This window comes from Engraulis encrasicolus, chromosome 12, assembly GCF_034702125.1.
Source record: "Engraulis encrasicolus isolate BLACKSEA-1 chromosome 12, IST_EnEncr_1.0, whole genome shotgun sequence".
In the NCBI taxonomy this organism is placed as follows: domain Eukaryota; kingdom Metazoa; phylum Chordata; class Actinopteri; order Clupeiformes; family Engraulidae; genus Engraulis; species Engraulis encrasicolus.
The window spans coordinates 50901762-50913064 of record NC_085868.1 but is presented as its reverse complement, the minus strand read 5'-3'; the positions used below and the strand labels follow the sequence as shown (position 1 = coordinate 50913064).

Genomic DNA, 11303 nt, shown 5'->3' with positions numbered 1-11303 from the left:
GCAGCGGTGTTGTTTATTATCCGCGTTTTTAACGTGTGTGAAAGTATTCCCATGTCTGAGGAAAACGTCTGCTATTCATTTCAGACCATTTTAGACCAAAGGAACAGATGCACTGCATCTATGGATGCACCGTAGCAGCCTATCGGGCTCGAGGAAGTGAGCCAATAGAACTCCAGCTGCTGCTACCTTGTTTTTGTCGGATACATTTTGAAATGCAGACTGGCGTTTCGTGTTGGTAGGCTACTGTCCTTTTTGACATCCACATCTTGTTACAACAGTATCACAATTTCCTCTCCCCGCTGTAACGTGAAAACCTATAATATTGACAGGCTTAAATCGAGTTTTTTTTTTCTTGCAGCAAAATGGTCAGGACCCGTTTCCTATTCATTATTCATCATCACTTCTCTTGCCAAGCAGATCAGCACAGTGAATTGGCCAATGCTCTTGTCCTGACTCGTTTCTGGCTCCGAGACCTTTTGAACTAAACTTACAGTTACCATTACTCAAACATTTCCCCCTTTCAAAACGAGTATGGACTGGGCAGGCGCATTTAAAATAGCCCTGTCAAACCTGCATCTGAGCTTTTTCAGTGCTATAAACACCTGATCATACGTTTAATTCTAATGGCTGCACATTGGTATGTGATTGATGTAATTGATACAAATGATGTATGAAGCAGATTGCATTTTCTTCACTGGTCTAATCATTTTTCTGAGGATCGTTCTTAGTAGGCAATTTAAGCAGATAAGGTGGACTCAGGGCGGATTAGACACCACTCATCCTCATTCTCTTTAATCCTCTTTTTCGCACTTTGTACCCAAACGTTCACTGGCCGTTGACCCAACACACTTGACCCAAACACTTTCCTCTTCCTCATCCTCTTGGCGGATAAAGATAGGTTGCATGATAGGCCATCACCGCTACCTAGGTAACTAACAGTAACCAGCAGGCCTAGACTTCCGTTGGAGGCGTGTTAAACTAAACAATGAAGGTGAGTTGTCAATGGAGGCAGGTAACTGAGGCTAGCCGTGTGTGTGTGTGTGTGTGTGTGTGTGTGTGTGCGTGTGTGTGACTCCTCTCATTCACTGCTCCTCAGCTTTGGGTGAAACCTTGTTAAAAGCGTATGATCTCTTAAGGAGATTGTGGCTCATCTCCTTAGTTAGGTGTTGCTTTACATTACTGCCACGCTGGCTCCCCTTTCAGGCCTAAGCTGCGAGCAGACAGGACCGGTCTGCCTGCCTGTCTGTCTGTGGTGTGTTGCTGTCATCGTTTCGGTACGGCAACTGCACTTTTGTCCCCCGCTCCCTGCGAATGTCCAGGGGTGTATCAGCAACTTCTGGGCCTTTATGTAGTAAGTACAGTCCGCTCCAATGGACCCTCCCAGCCATATCATCTTCTAGGGCTGTAACAATATTGTATCGAAAATCGAACCGAGAAATCGTGATACACAGAGTCACGATACTGTATCGTGATACAAGGAGGCAGTATTGTGATGCGCTATTTCAACGTTTTATTACCCATTAGTCCAGAAAACAACTTTATGATTTAATGTGATGGTGTTTTCCAAACTTCAGTGGAGATACATTTCAGAATCGTGGGGCGTATCGAACCGTGGGTCAAAAATCGTGCTACGAACCGAATTGTGAGTTGAGTGTATCGTTACAGCCATATATCTTCATAATTCGGACTGTGTGGGGGGCCACTATATACACACGTCACGTGGGGCCCTGGTAACTCAGTCACACCCCTGAACCCCTGAATGACACCCCTGCGAATCTCAGGTGTGTTGTTGGCCTGGTGTCGAAGGCAGGAGGACTAACTCAGTAGGCCTAGTACACAGTATTTTTCCCATAGCTCAAGTAGCATTGTGTGGTACTACAGATAAAAGCATTATGCTGCCAGGGCAAGTGTTGTTTGTGTACTGCCATTGGCGTGTATCAACAGCTGTTGATCAATATGTGGTGCTCGGTTTGTGTTCTGTGGCGCTGCACCACAGAGTAGTTAATGAATGGGAAACACTGCCAGTAGCCTTGGAGGAGGTGACTGAAAGCCCACCTGGGAAACTCCATTGTGATTGTGACACAGCTCCATGGTGCTCAATTGCATGTATGCCTCACCCATGCAATGGGGGCAGCCCCCAATGGCACCCCAAGGGAGTAGTATGGCGGGATGGTACCATGCTCAGGGTACCTCAGTCATGGAGGAGGAAGGGGTTGAGCACTGGCTAATTACTGCTCCCACCAACCTGGCAAATCAGGAGTTGAACCGGCAACCCTTGGACTACCACCACCCTAACCGCTTACTCTTGACCTCACCACAAAACCAAGAATTCATCCAAGTTTGCTCGCTCACTCACTCACACACTTTTGCACCCAGGCTCCTGTCCTGATGTAGAGCCTTGTATTTCCACCTTTAAAGTAAACACCTGTAATTCTAAAAGAGGTTGTATTTACACCATTACACAGTAAATACCCGTAAGTTAATTCTAAAAGCGGTTGAATTTGCACCGTTACACACTAAACACCCGTAATTCTAAAAGCTGTAATATTTACATCGTTGCACAGTAAACACGCTTAATTCTAAAAGCAGTCGTATTTACACTGTTCACTCCTACCATAAACACCCGTAATTCCAAAAGCTGTCAGGCCTCATTCATTTAACATCTGTCTGTCAACGCCTCCTCCGGCATCTCACCAGCTCTGGGTTGATGTATCTCCTGCGATCTGTCGTGGTGGTTTGGGTAAGATCATGGAGTTATCCCCGGCTTTAGTGCTGTGCTGTTTGGCAAGGCAGGGACATTCAGTTGACAAATGGGCGAAGAGCTCTTTGGTACACAGACAGACGCCTGCCTTGGCATTGGCACAGCGCTTTGAAAGCCTGCCTGCCTGCCTTACAGCCTGTTTTAACTGTATCCAAAAAAATGACAGATATGAGGATTGCTTTACTCTGCTCTGAATTTTATATTTAGAGGTAGGATGGATACGTGGAGATTTTCGCCTTCTCCCCTGCTGTCATGTAAAATGTGCTTGAATCCAAAAATAGCCTCTTTTCTCTCTCTCTCTCTCTCTCTCTCTCTCTCTCTCTCTCTCTCTCTCTCTCTCTCTCTCTCTCTCTCTCTCTCTCATTGTAACTTATTGTGCATTTGAGCAGTGTCACTCAAGCATGATGAAAAGCCGTTTTCCATCGTCACTGTTGTTGTGGCCTGTGTGTGTGGGTAGTAAATTGATGTTACTGTACGTCTAAAGTTCATGGACTGATCTCTCCTCTGATCACATTATCTTGCCCGGGATACTGGTTGTAGAGGAGTAGGAGGAGGAGGAGGAGGAGGAGGAGGAGGAGGAGGAGGAGGAGGAGGAAGAAGTGTTCAGTGTTTGATTTCCTGTTTTGAAAACCCTGTGGAGAAGAGCAAGTCCCAGTTTAATCAGGGTGTCCCCTGCCTCACTTAATACGTAAAGTGCCCACCTTGACAACAAGAAACACCTACCACCCTGACAAGGTGACCTGTAAAGATAAAGATACAGATTTTGTGTTGTGATTGTTATTTCTGAAGTTGCCATATCGTACGTTGTATGGGATTTTCATATCATATAGCTGCACAGCAAAGCTTTTCCAATGATGGTAGTCACGTCTCTGATGCCAGCTAGTTCAAGTGTACTTTGCTGTCAAAAATGTATGCAAGTGGGTTAGCACAGAAGTTTGAAATTGCGTTTGATCAGTCTCCAATGTGCAGAAACTAAACAGAAGACATTTACAATAGTCATGCGCACACACACACACACACACACAGTGTGCAGTACACTAACATACTGGTAAGCTTACATGCCAGCTAAATTCCCACCACCTTGACTAACAAACATTCTACGGGAAACCCTGTGTGTTAATCACAGGTTTAGTGACGGCCCTGTGTAAGTTAAGCTTATTTCCAGATAAAGTGTGTGGAACGCCCTAATGAAAGACCTTTGTGACTTCATTCTTCCAGTAAAACAAAAGCGGTAAAACTCCTTCTGACTGTGAGGAGCCTACTGTACGTGTACGTGAGGAACAATGCAATGTAAAGGTCAATAGCACTGAATAAACCCTTCGAGCTGATGCAGGGCCCAGATGGGCAGTGGAGTGGAGTGCTCTTGGGTCACTCTGAAGGCCTTTATTCTTCCATATCGACCCACTTGGTCACTATACAGGTGGTTCCCAAACTGGGGGCCAAGACCCCTGGATGGGTCGCAGGTGTACTGCAGGGCGGTCACAGAGAGGACTGTTTGCATAAAAAAAAACTTGACTATATAATTAAATACAAGATAACTATTCCATATGAGTTAGTAACATCATTCACATTTAATTTTCCATTGAATTTATCACTAGAATTTAGCAATATTGAGGGACGAAAATGTGTGACATTTGAAATTGGAGGTACGGGGGTTGCAGTGATATTCTCACGGTATGTCCAAAAGGGTGTCCAAGCAGAATTAGTTTGGGAAGCACACACTGGGCTGCGCATTATTCCGTATTGTGTGGCTATGCTGTTTAGTTCTTGGGAAACACTTTCATTAAAAACGATCATAGCTCATTCCCAGCCTATTATCGGGGGATTGTCCACATTTTTAGCCATTCTATTTCTGTTCCGCTTCATTTTTGCCCCATGAAAGAATTTTTCCCATGGAAATTGGACCACATTCAGCTATAATGTAATTTGTAATGTAAACGCTGCCAATAATATGCTTGCTTACATTACTGTGCCTCTTCTGCTGAACTAGAATTGTACAAAACATCCTGAAGTCCTGAAGATTAGAAGAATTTTCTGCCAGTTTTTTTAAAGCTTTATTGTAATGTTGATTTCATAGAGTTGAATTTCCTTGATACTGCAACACTATGCTGGCAAAGCAGGGGTGGAACTTAAGTTTTTTCCCCACCAGTCATTGTGGCAGGTAGATTTCAAAATCTACCAGCCACTCACTGTTTTTACCAGTAAAAGTGACTGGTGGGTTGAAAAATTTACCAGTCACCACTGAAATGTACTCGTCATTGGCAGGTGGACGGGTGCTTATTTCCATCCCTGTGGCAAAGGCAGTTAGGAGGTGGCACTGTAGTACTGCCTGCTGTTGAGGCACTCTCTCCATCTTTATACCTCATGTTCGGGAACAGGTGCACAATTTATTTGTTTTTCTCCATCAAACCCACATGTGCGGTGAAAATCTGGCACAGGTAGATAGAAAAAGCTGCATACAGGGTCCGAGTAGAGACAACCTGGTGTTCGGGAACAGGTGTACCGTGCACACTTTATTTGTTTTTCTCTACTAAACACACATGCGGTGAAAATATGGTAGAAAACGCTGCACACAGGGTCAGAGTAGAGTAGAGAGAGAGACGGGCATTTTGTTTGGTATGTGCTGTGAGCTGTGAGCTGGCTGACAGGCAGTCTGTTATGGCTTTCCTCCTGACCTTTGTACCCCTGACTGGGCCCTGGCGGCCTTTTAAATGTCTCTTGTGTTGACGGGAACAGTGCTACCCCCTTCCCCTTCCCCCTCTCTCTCTCTCTCTCTCTCTCTCTCTCTCTCTCTCTCTCTCTCTCTCTCTCTCTCTCTCTCTCTCTCTCTCTCTCGCCTCTAATGGGCCACTATACAGAAAGCAGACGCACAACAATGGAAACTGGCACCCTGGAGACAACACAGTTGCACACACACACACACACACACATACACACAGACACACACATATGCACAGCACAGGTTCAGCACTACAATGAAGATTTATGCCTTTTTCCGTGTAAGCCCTCTTCGCCTTCACAGGTCCTCAGCCGTCCTCCTGTCAGAGAGAAATATTTAGACTCATCCTGCAAGATATGGTTCGCACACAAGGTGTGTGCAGTGTGTGTGTGTGCAGTGTGTGTGGGTGTGCGTGTAAAGGCTATGGAATGTTTCCATTAAAAAGCAGCAAAAAGGGGTATTTTCTAAGTGCTGCAGAAGAGTTCAGGCCTGCCATTGGGGGGTTTTGCAGGGAGATGAGCAGGAAGGTGGCGTATGGCCAGAAAGGAGTGGAAGCAGACTGAGCATAACATACTGTATTTCTGGTAAAGAGATGGCGGGAAGTCTATATAGGCCATGCACTCATTATTTACAGGCATATATGTTACTGATTTACACATGAAGGGGCTGATCTCTGAATAATTCTGCATTGAGCGCTAGAGGGATGTAGAGTGAGTTTCCCCGTGGCAGCAGATGTGCTTCAGAAGCCTGCAGTACCCGCCACCGACCGTACAGCGTAAGACTACTGTACCCACCACCGACTGTAAAGATGAAAGACTTGGTGTGTTGGTGGCTCATGAGGAATCTTAGCATGTCTTTCCATGGTGTAGAGCAGGGGTTCCCAACCTTTTTCAACTTGGGGCCCACTCGAAATTGTCAAAAATGTTCGGGGCCCACCTCTGACTCAATTAAGAATAAAACTCAAATAAATCAACAGCAACACACACCAAAAAAACATGATTATTATTTTTGGAAAATGATTTTAAGGCCCACTTGGAATACCTTCAGGGCCCATAGGTTGGGAACCACTGGTGCAGAGATTGTGGATTTCACTCATCACAATGCCACAGATTGCAGTTTTCTGTTTTTGACAGGGACTGCTGTCATCATCATGACATTTCCCTGAAGAACACTGCCTGCAGAATCAAAAACGTGCAATGCACTGACTCTCTCTTGTGTCGGCAGAATGAATAGAATTCTCAGCGTCATGATTCAATGAACAGGGTGACATGAGCACAAACTGAAATGTGTGGAGTGGAACTCCCAGCTTCCCTCATTCATTCATTCATTCATTCATTCATTCATTCATTCATTCATTCATTCATTCATTCATTCATTCATTCATTCATTCATTCATTCATTCATTCATTCATTCATTCATTCATTCAGATGTGTTTGTTTACTAGAGGTCTGGTAGCCTCATAATGCACACCGTTCCAACCAGTGGAACGCTCTAATAGTCGTTGAAAACTTAACTATCATAAGAACTGCACTAGTAACTATGACATAATGCAAGGCCTTTAGTAATGCACTGTCATTGCCACTGTGCTAACAGCAAATGTATAACGCTGTATCTTTGCGGGTTACAGACTAATGGCTTATGACTGTTAGTCAGCAGGTGTTGTATCATCATGCTCATGATGACATGAGTAAATGTGGATTTCTATCTGCTAGAGCTGAAAGCCCACAGTAATATTTAGCCATCAATAAAATATCCCTCTCTTGGGGCTGCAAGATGATTTGAGTGTCTGTTTGTGTCCGTGTGTGAGGAGAGTGAGTAGATTCGATTTCATCCTGGCCATTTAATATAGCAAAGAGGTATCGGCGTGCACTGCGTCTTTGGTTTGTAAATAAAGCTGTTTGAATGGAGACGTGTTGTTCATACCAAGTCACAGTAATGCTATTAACAGGATAAAGTGGCTCTCAGCAGGAGTGAGAGGGCCCTGGCGGCCTTCGCACGCAGGCCAAGCCAAGCCAAACCAAAGCTGAGTGGTACGACTCGAGGAACACATTGGTGTGTGTGTGTTTTAGTGCCAGAAGTAGAGTGCCTGTCTTCTTGTCAGCATGGTCATCATTAGTGCTGCAGTATATTTTCGGAAAATATGTAATGGTTATATTCAACGAGGTGAGGGAGATGGCAAACTTGTGTATTGGAAAGTTGATATGCTATTAATGCTGAGGTTAGACCCAACTCTGGCTTGTATCCACAAACCTGAAAGAAATGAAAGACAGTCTTTCAGTCATGGAGTAGACATAGTTGGATGCTACAGGCGTCTCACAGTAGAGCCTCGTCTAATCGGGGGAGCGATATTTTAATATGCAGAATATCAAACAATACCAATGGATATAAATCATTTGTATAAACTGCAAGGCCATGCTTGTATATTCAAGTTCCGCTTGTGGATTACTGGCAAGGCCGTGCTGCTTTTCTTTGTAAATTTCACAGGAGGATATTGTGAAACTGCAGTGTTATTTATTCATTCATCGTGAAGCCCTTATCGCGCACATTTAGCAGCAGTGTTATGAAGGGAGCCTCATATGAACAAGAGATGGCCTCAGTGAAATGAGAAGTTAACTACAGATGCATGTGAAAATGACATGACGACAGCCACGTCTTGTCAACCACAGCAGTTCAATGGGAGTGCATGGACCAGATGCTGCTGTGTGAAGTGGCATTACATGAATCAAACAGCACACATGATTGACACATCACTCAGACGCCCCTTGGCAGCCAGCTGTGGCATACATACAGTACTGTACACTACAGTGCAGTGCAGTACAGTGGCACTTCATTTGAGTGGAGCTTATAAATGGGCCATGATGCCGTTCCTTTGTTCTTCCTCCATGCTGTGTGCTGATCAGAAGGATGCTTGTGCATATCTCAATTCGAAGGGATGAGTGCGTTGTTGTAACCAATGGTTTAAAGTCATAGTCAAAAGTCCTGCACATCGTCCATTAGTCCTACACTTGCATTTTGTGTTATTGCTCACATCATTTCTTTCAAGGACAGCTCAACTGATGAATATGTGAATGACAAAGAGTTCCAACAATAAAAACTTGCAGTACGTTCTTCAGGTACTTTGATTAGGCTAGTCTTCACTGCTAGCTTAGTCGTTGTGCAACTACTTACTCCTTTTGCTGTGTGTGTGTGTCACAAACACAGGCTACAGTGCTATCACCAGGGACTTACTTTGCCTGGTCTTCTTCACTGCGAGGCTCGTCATCCTCCTTGTGCAACGAGGTTTGTTGTCCTCTGAGGAATTCAGCATCATAAAAACCTGGCCAACAAGACCCAGCATGCTGTTCATCATCAGCCGAGCCTTCCTCCGCTGTGCATGTGTTTTTGCACGTGTCAGCATTTCGTACTTTCTCTTCTCATGTAGGATAGTCTGTGTTGGAGGAGTGCCTGCCTAGTGCTCTCCTGGGGTTTTTTCCATTATCCAGACTCCCGTCCTCCCCTTGTGCTTGTGGCCTCGTCTCGTGATGACGTTGATGACTGAAGTTTAATTCAATATCTCGCAAAAGCGTGTTGAATCGTGTTGAAAAGTCCACCAAAAGTTGTTGTGCCTACGCTGACAGAAGGGTAACTTAATCATTTTCTCCAGGGAGGTGGGGTGTCTGCGAAGCACGAGTACACAAGCACAGGTCGAGGATGAGGGTTAAGTTAAAAGAATGTACCTCCTAGTCTTGAGTGCTCAAGTCGTTTTGGCGCTGCCAGGCTACCATATTGGTTCACTTCTCTCTTTCTCTTTTCTGTTGCCAGTCCGCCTACCCAGAGGCATCATGGGAGGGGAGCAGCAGTAGAACAAATCTGGATGCTCAATCACTCTCTGCTCTCTTTCTACTCTCGAGTTAAGAAATGTTATTGCCAGCCCTGAGGACTGGACCAAATTGAACCCACTGAAGTATGATGCCATACAAGCTACAAAAGAGATGAAGATAAAAGAGTATTACAAATCCAACAGACATCATCCTGTTATCGGTGGACCATTTATTATAGGCCAATTTTGTACAGCTAGGCTACTGTAACGCCTGATGCATCACTTCTGTCGGCCATTGGCAGTCAATATTTTCTTAAAGGTGCACTGCGTAGGATTGTGGCCAGAGCTGCTCCTTGTTACTGTGCTGTCTATTGCCAAATCTGATCTATTCATAAATATTTAAGTAATAAATTAATATTCGCTAATGACCATAGTACAACAAGTTTTGCAGCTAAGAGTGTCTATTTCTATAAATGTAAAATGGCGGATATGGAGAAGATCCCCCTTTTCATGTATGAAAATTGCGATTTTCCCAGTCTTAATAGATACTTAGTATTTAATCGTAGTGGTAAGTATTCATGAAAAAAGGGAACCTTTTGTGGAAATAAAATAAATTACTAAAAATATTACACGGTGCACCGGAGGCATCACAGGGGGGGCTTGTGACATCTGATTTTTATTTTTATTTTTCCCCAAGGAAATTATTTCTTGTCTCACCAATAAGCCAATACGTTTTAAGTATCATATACATAGTAATAAACATTATATTATTAATTCTCAAAAAGGAAATTAACACACATCTGCGTGAGTAGGCTTCTGCTGTTGCTTGGGCGGGGGGGCTCGGAAGCATCCAGACCCTCCGAAGGGGGGAATGATGGGAAAAGTTTGAGAACCACTGGCATAGCAGAAGCTCCTCCAAGGTTGTGGTGTCAGCCTCAAGGCATAATTACTTAACGACCCCCTCTCCCTCTCTTTTAACACAAGCGCTAATTAGTCATGTGTGTTTTTGGGGAAAACATTGAGCTGGCCTTGAACATCATCTGAAGAATGTGTCTACAGGTAGAGCGAGAGAGAGGAATAGTTGCTTTGTTGGGTAATAACGTACATGTAAGACACATCATCTTGTGAAGGTTACAGGTTTTGCGTGCTCTGGTGGTATTTCACTTTCACATGATTCGTAGGAGTCTCTGAGGTTGAGCACTTTTGAAGTTCAGAATATGACCTTTTTAGTGTGTGAAACAAGCTGCTGAAGACTGTAAGGAGGAGGAGTGCTCAGGGCGAGTGTTCAGCAGAGAATAGCCATTTAGCAGACGGGTTGTGTGTGTCTGGTATTTTTGCAGTTCCTCCAGGAGATTTCGTTTCTCATGAGCCCCCTGTTTTAAGAAGACAAGGTCAGCTGGTCAAAGCCACGAGGGAGAGAGAGAAGGGTGGAGCAATAGGGAGTGAGAGAGAAGGGTTGAGGAGAGGGCGAGAGAGAAGGGTTGAGGGGAGAGCAAGAGGGAGAGAGAGAAGGGTTGAGGGGAGCGAGAGAGAGAGAGAGAGAGAGAGAGAGAAGGGTTGAGGGGAGCGAGAGAGAGAGAGAAGGGTTGAGGGGAGAGCAGTGAGAGAGAGAAGGGTTGAGGGGAGAGGGAGAGAGAAGAGAGGAGGAGAGAGAGAGAGAGAGAAGGGTTGAGGGGAGAGGGAGAGAGAGAGAAGGGTTGAGGAGAGGGCGAGAGAGAAGGGTTGAGGGGAGAGCAATAGGGAGAGGGTGGGAGAGAGTGAGCGTGATATCGAGAGAGAGGGCATTAGAGCGAGACTTATTAGCTCTCTGATTCTTATCAGCGAGCCGCATTCCTCTGTGGCTGAGGAGATCAGCTGTTTCTCCTTGTCCCGGGCATCGGGTCGGGTGGTGGGCTGTGTGCGTGTGTGTGTGTGCATTTGTGTGTGTGCGTGTGCGTGTGCGTGTGTGCGCGTGGTGGGGACTCGGGGTGGTAAGGAGACACGTGTGCTATGCCGCCAGCCAGACAGCCAGCAAGGGCACAGG

General features: G+C 45.1%; 1 protein-coding gene across 1 annotated transcript in view; it reads left to right on the top strand.

The window, feature by feature from the left end:
- Window positions 1-11303, top strand: part of erbin (erbb2 interacting protein) — a 162772-nt gene that overhangs the window by 1319 nt on the left and 150150 nt on the right. The window lies entirely within an intron of this gene.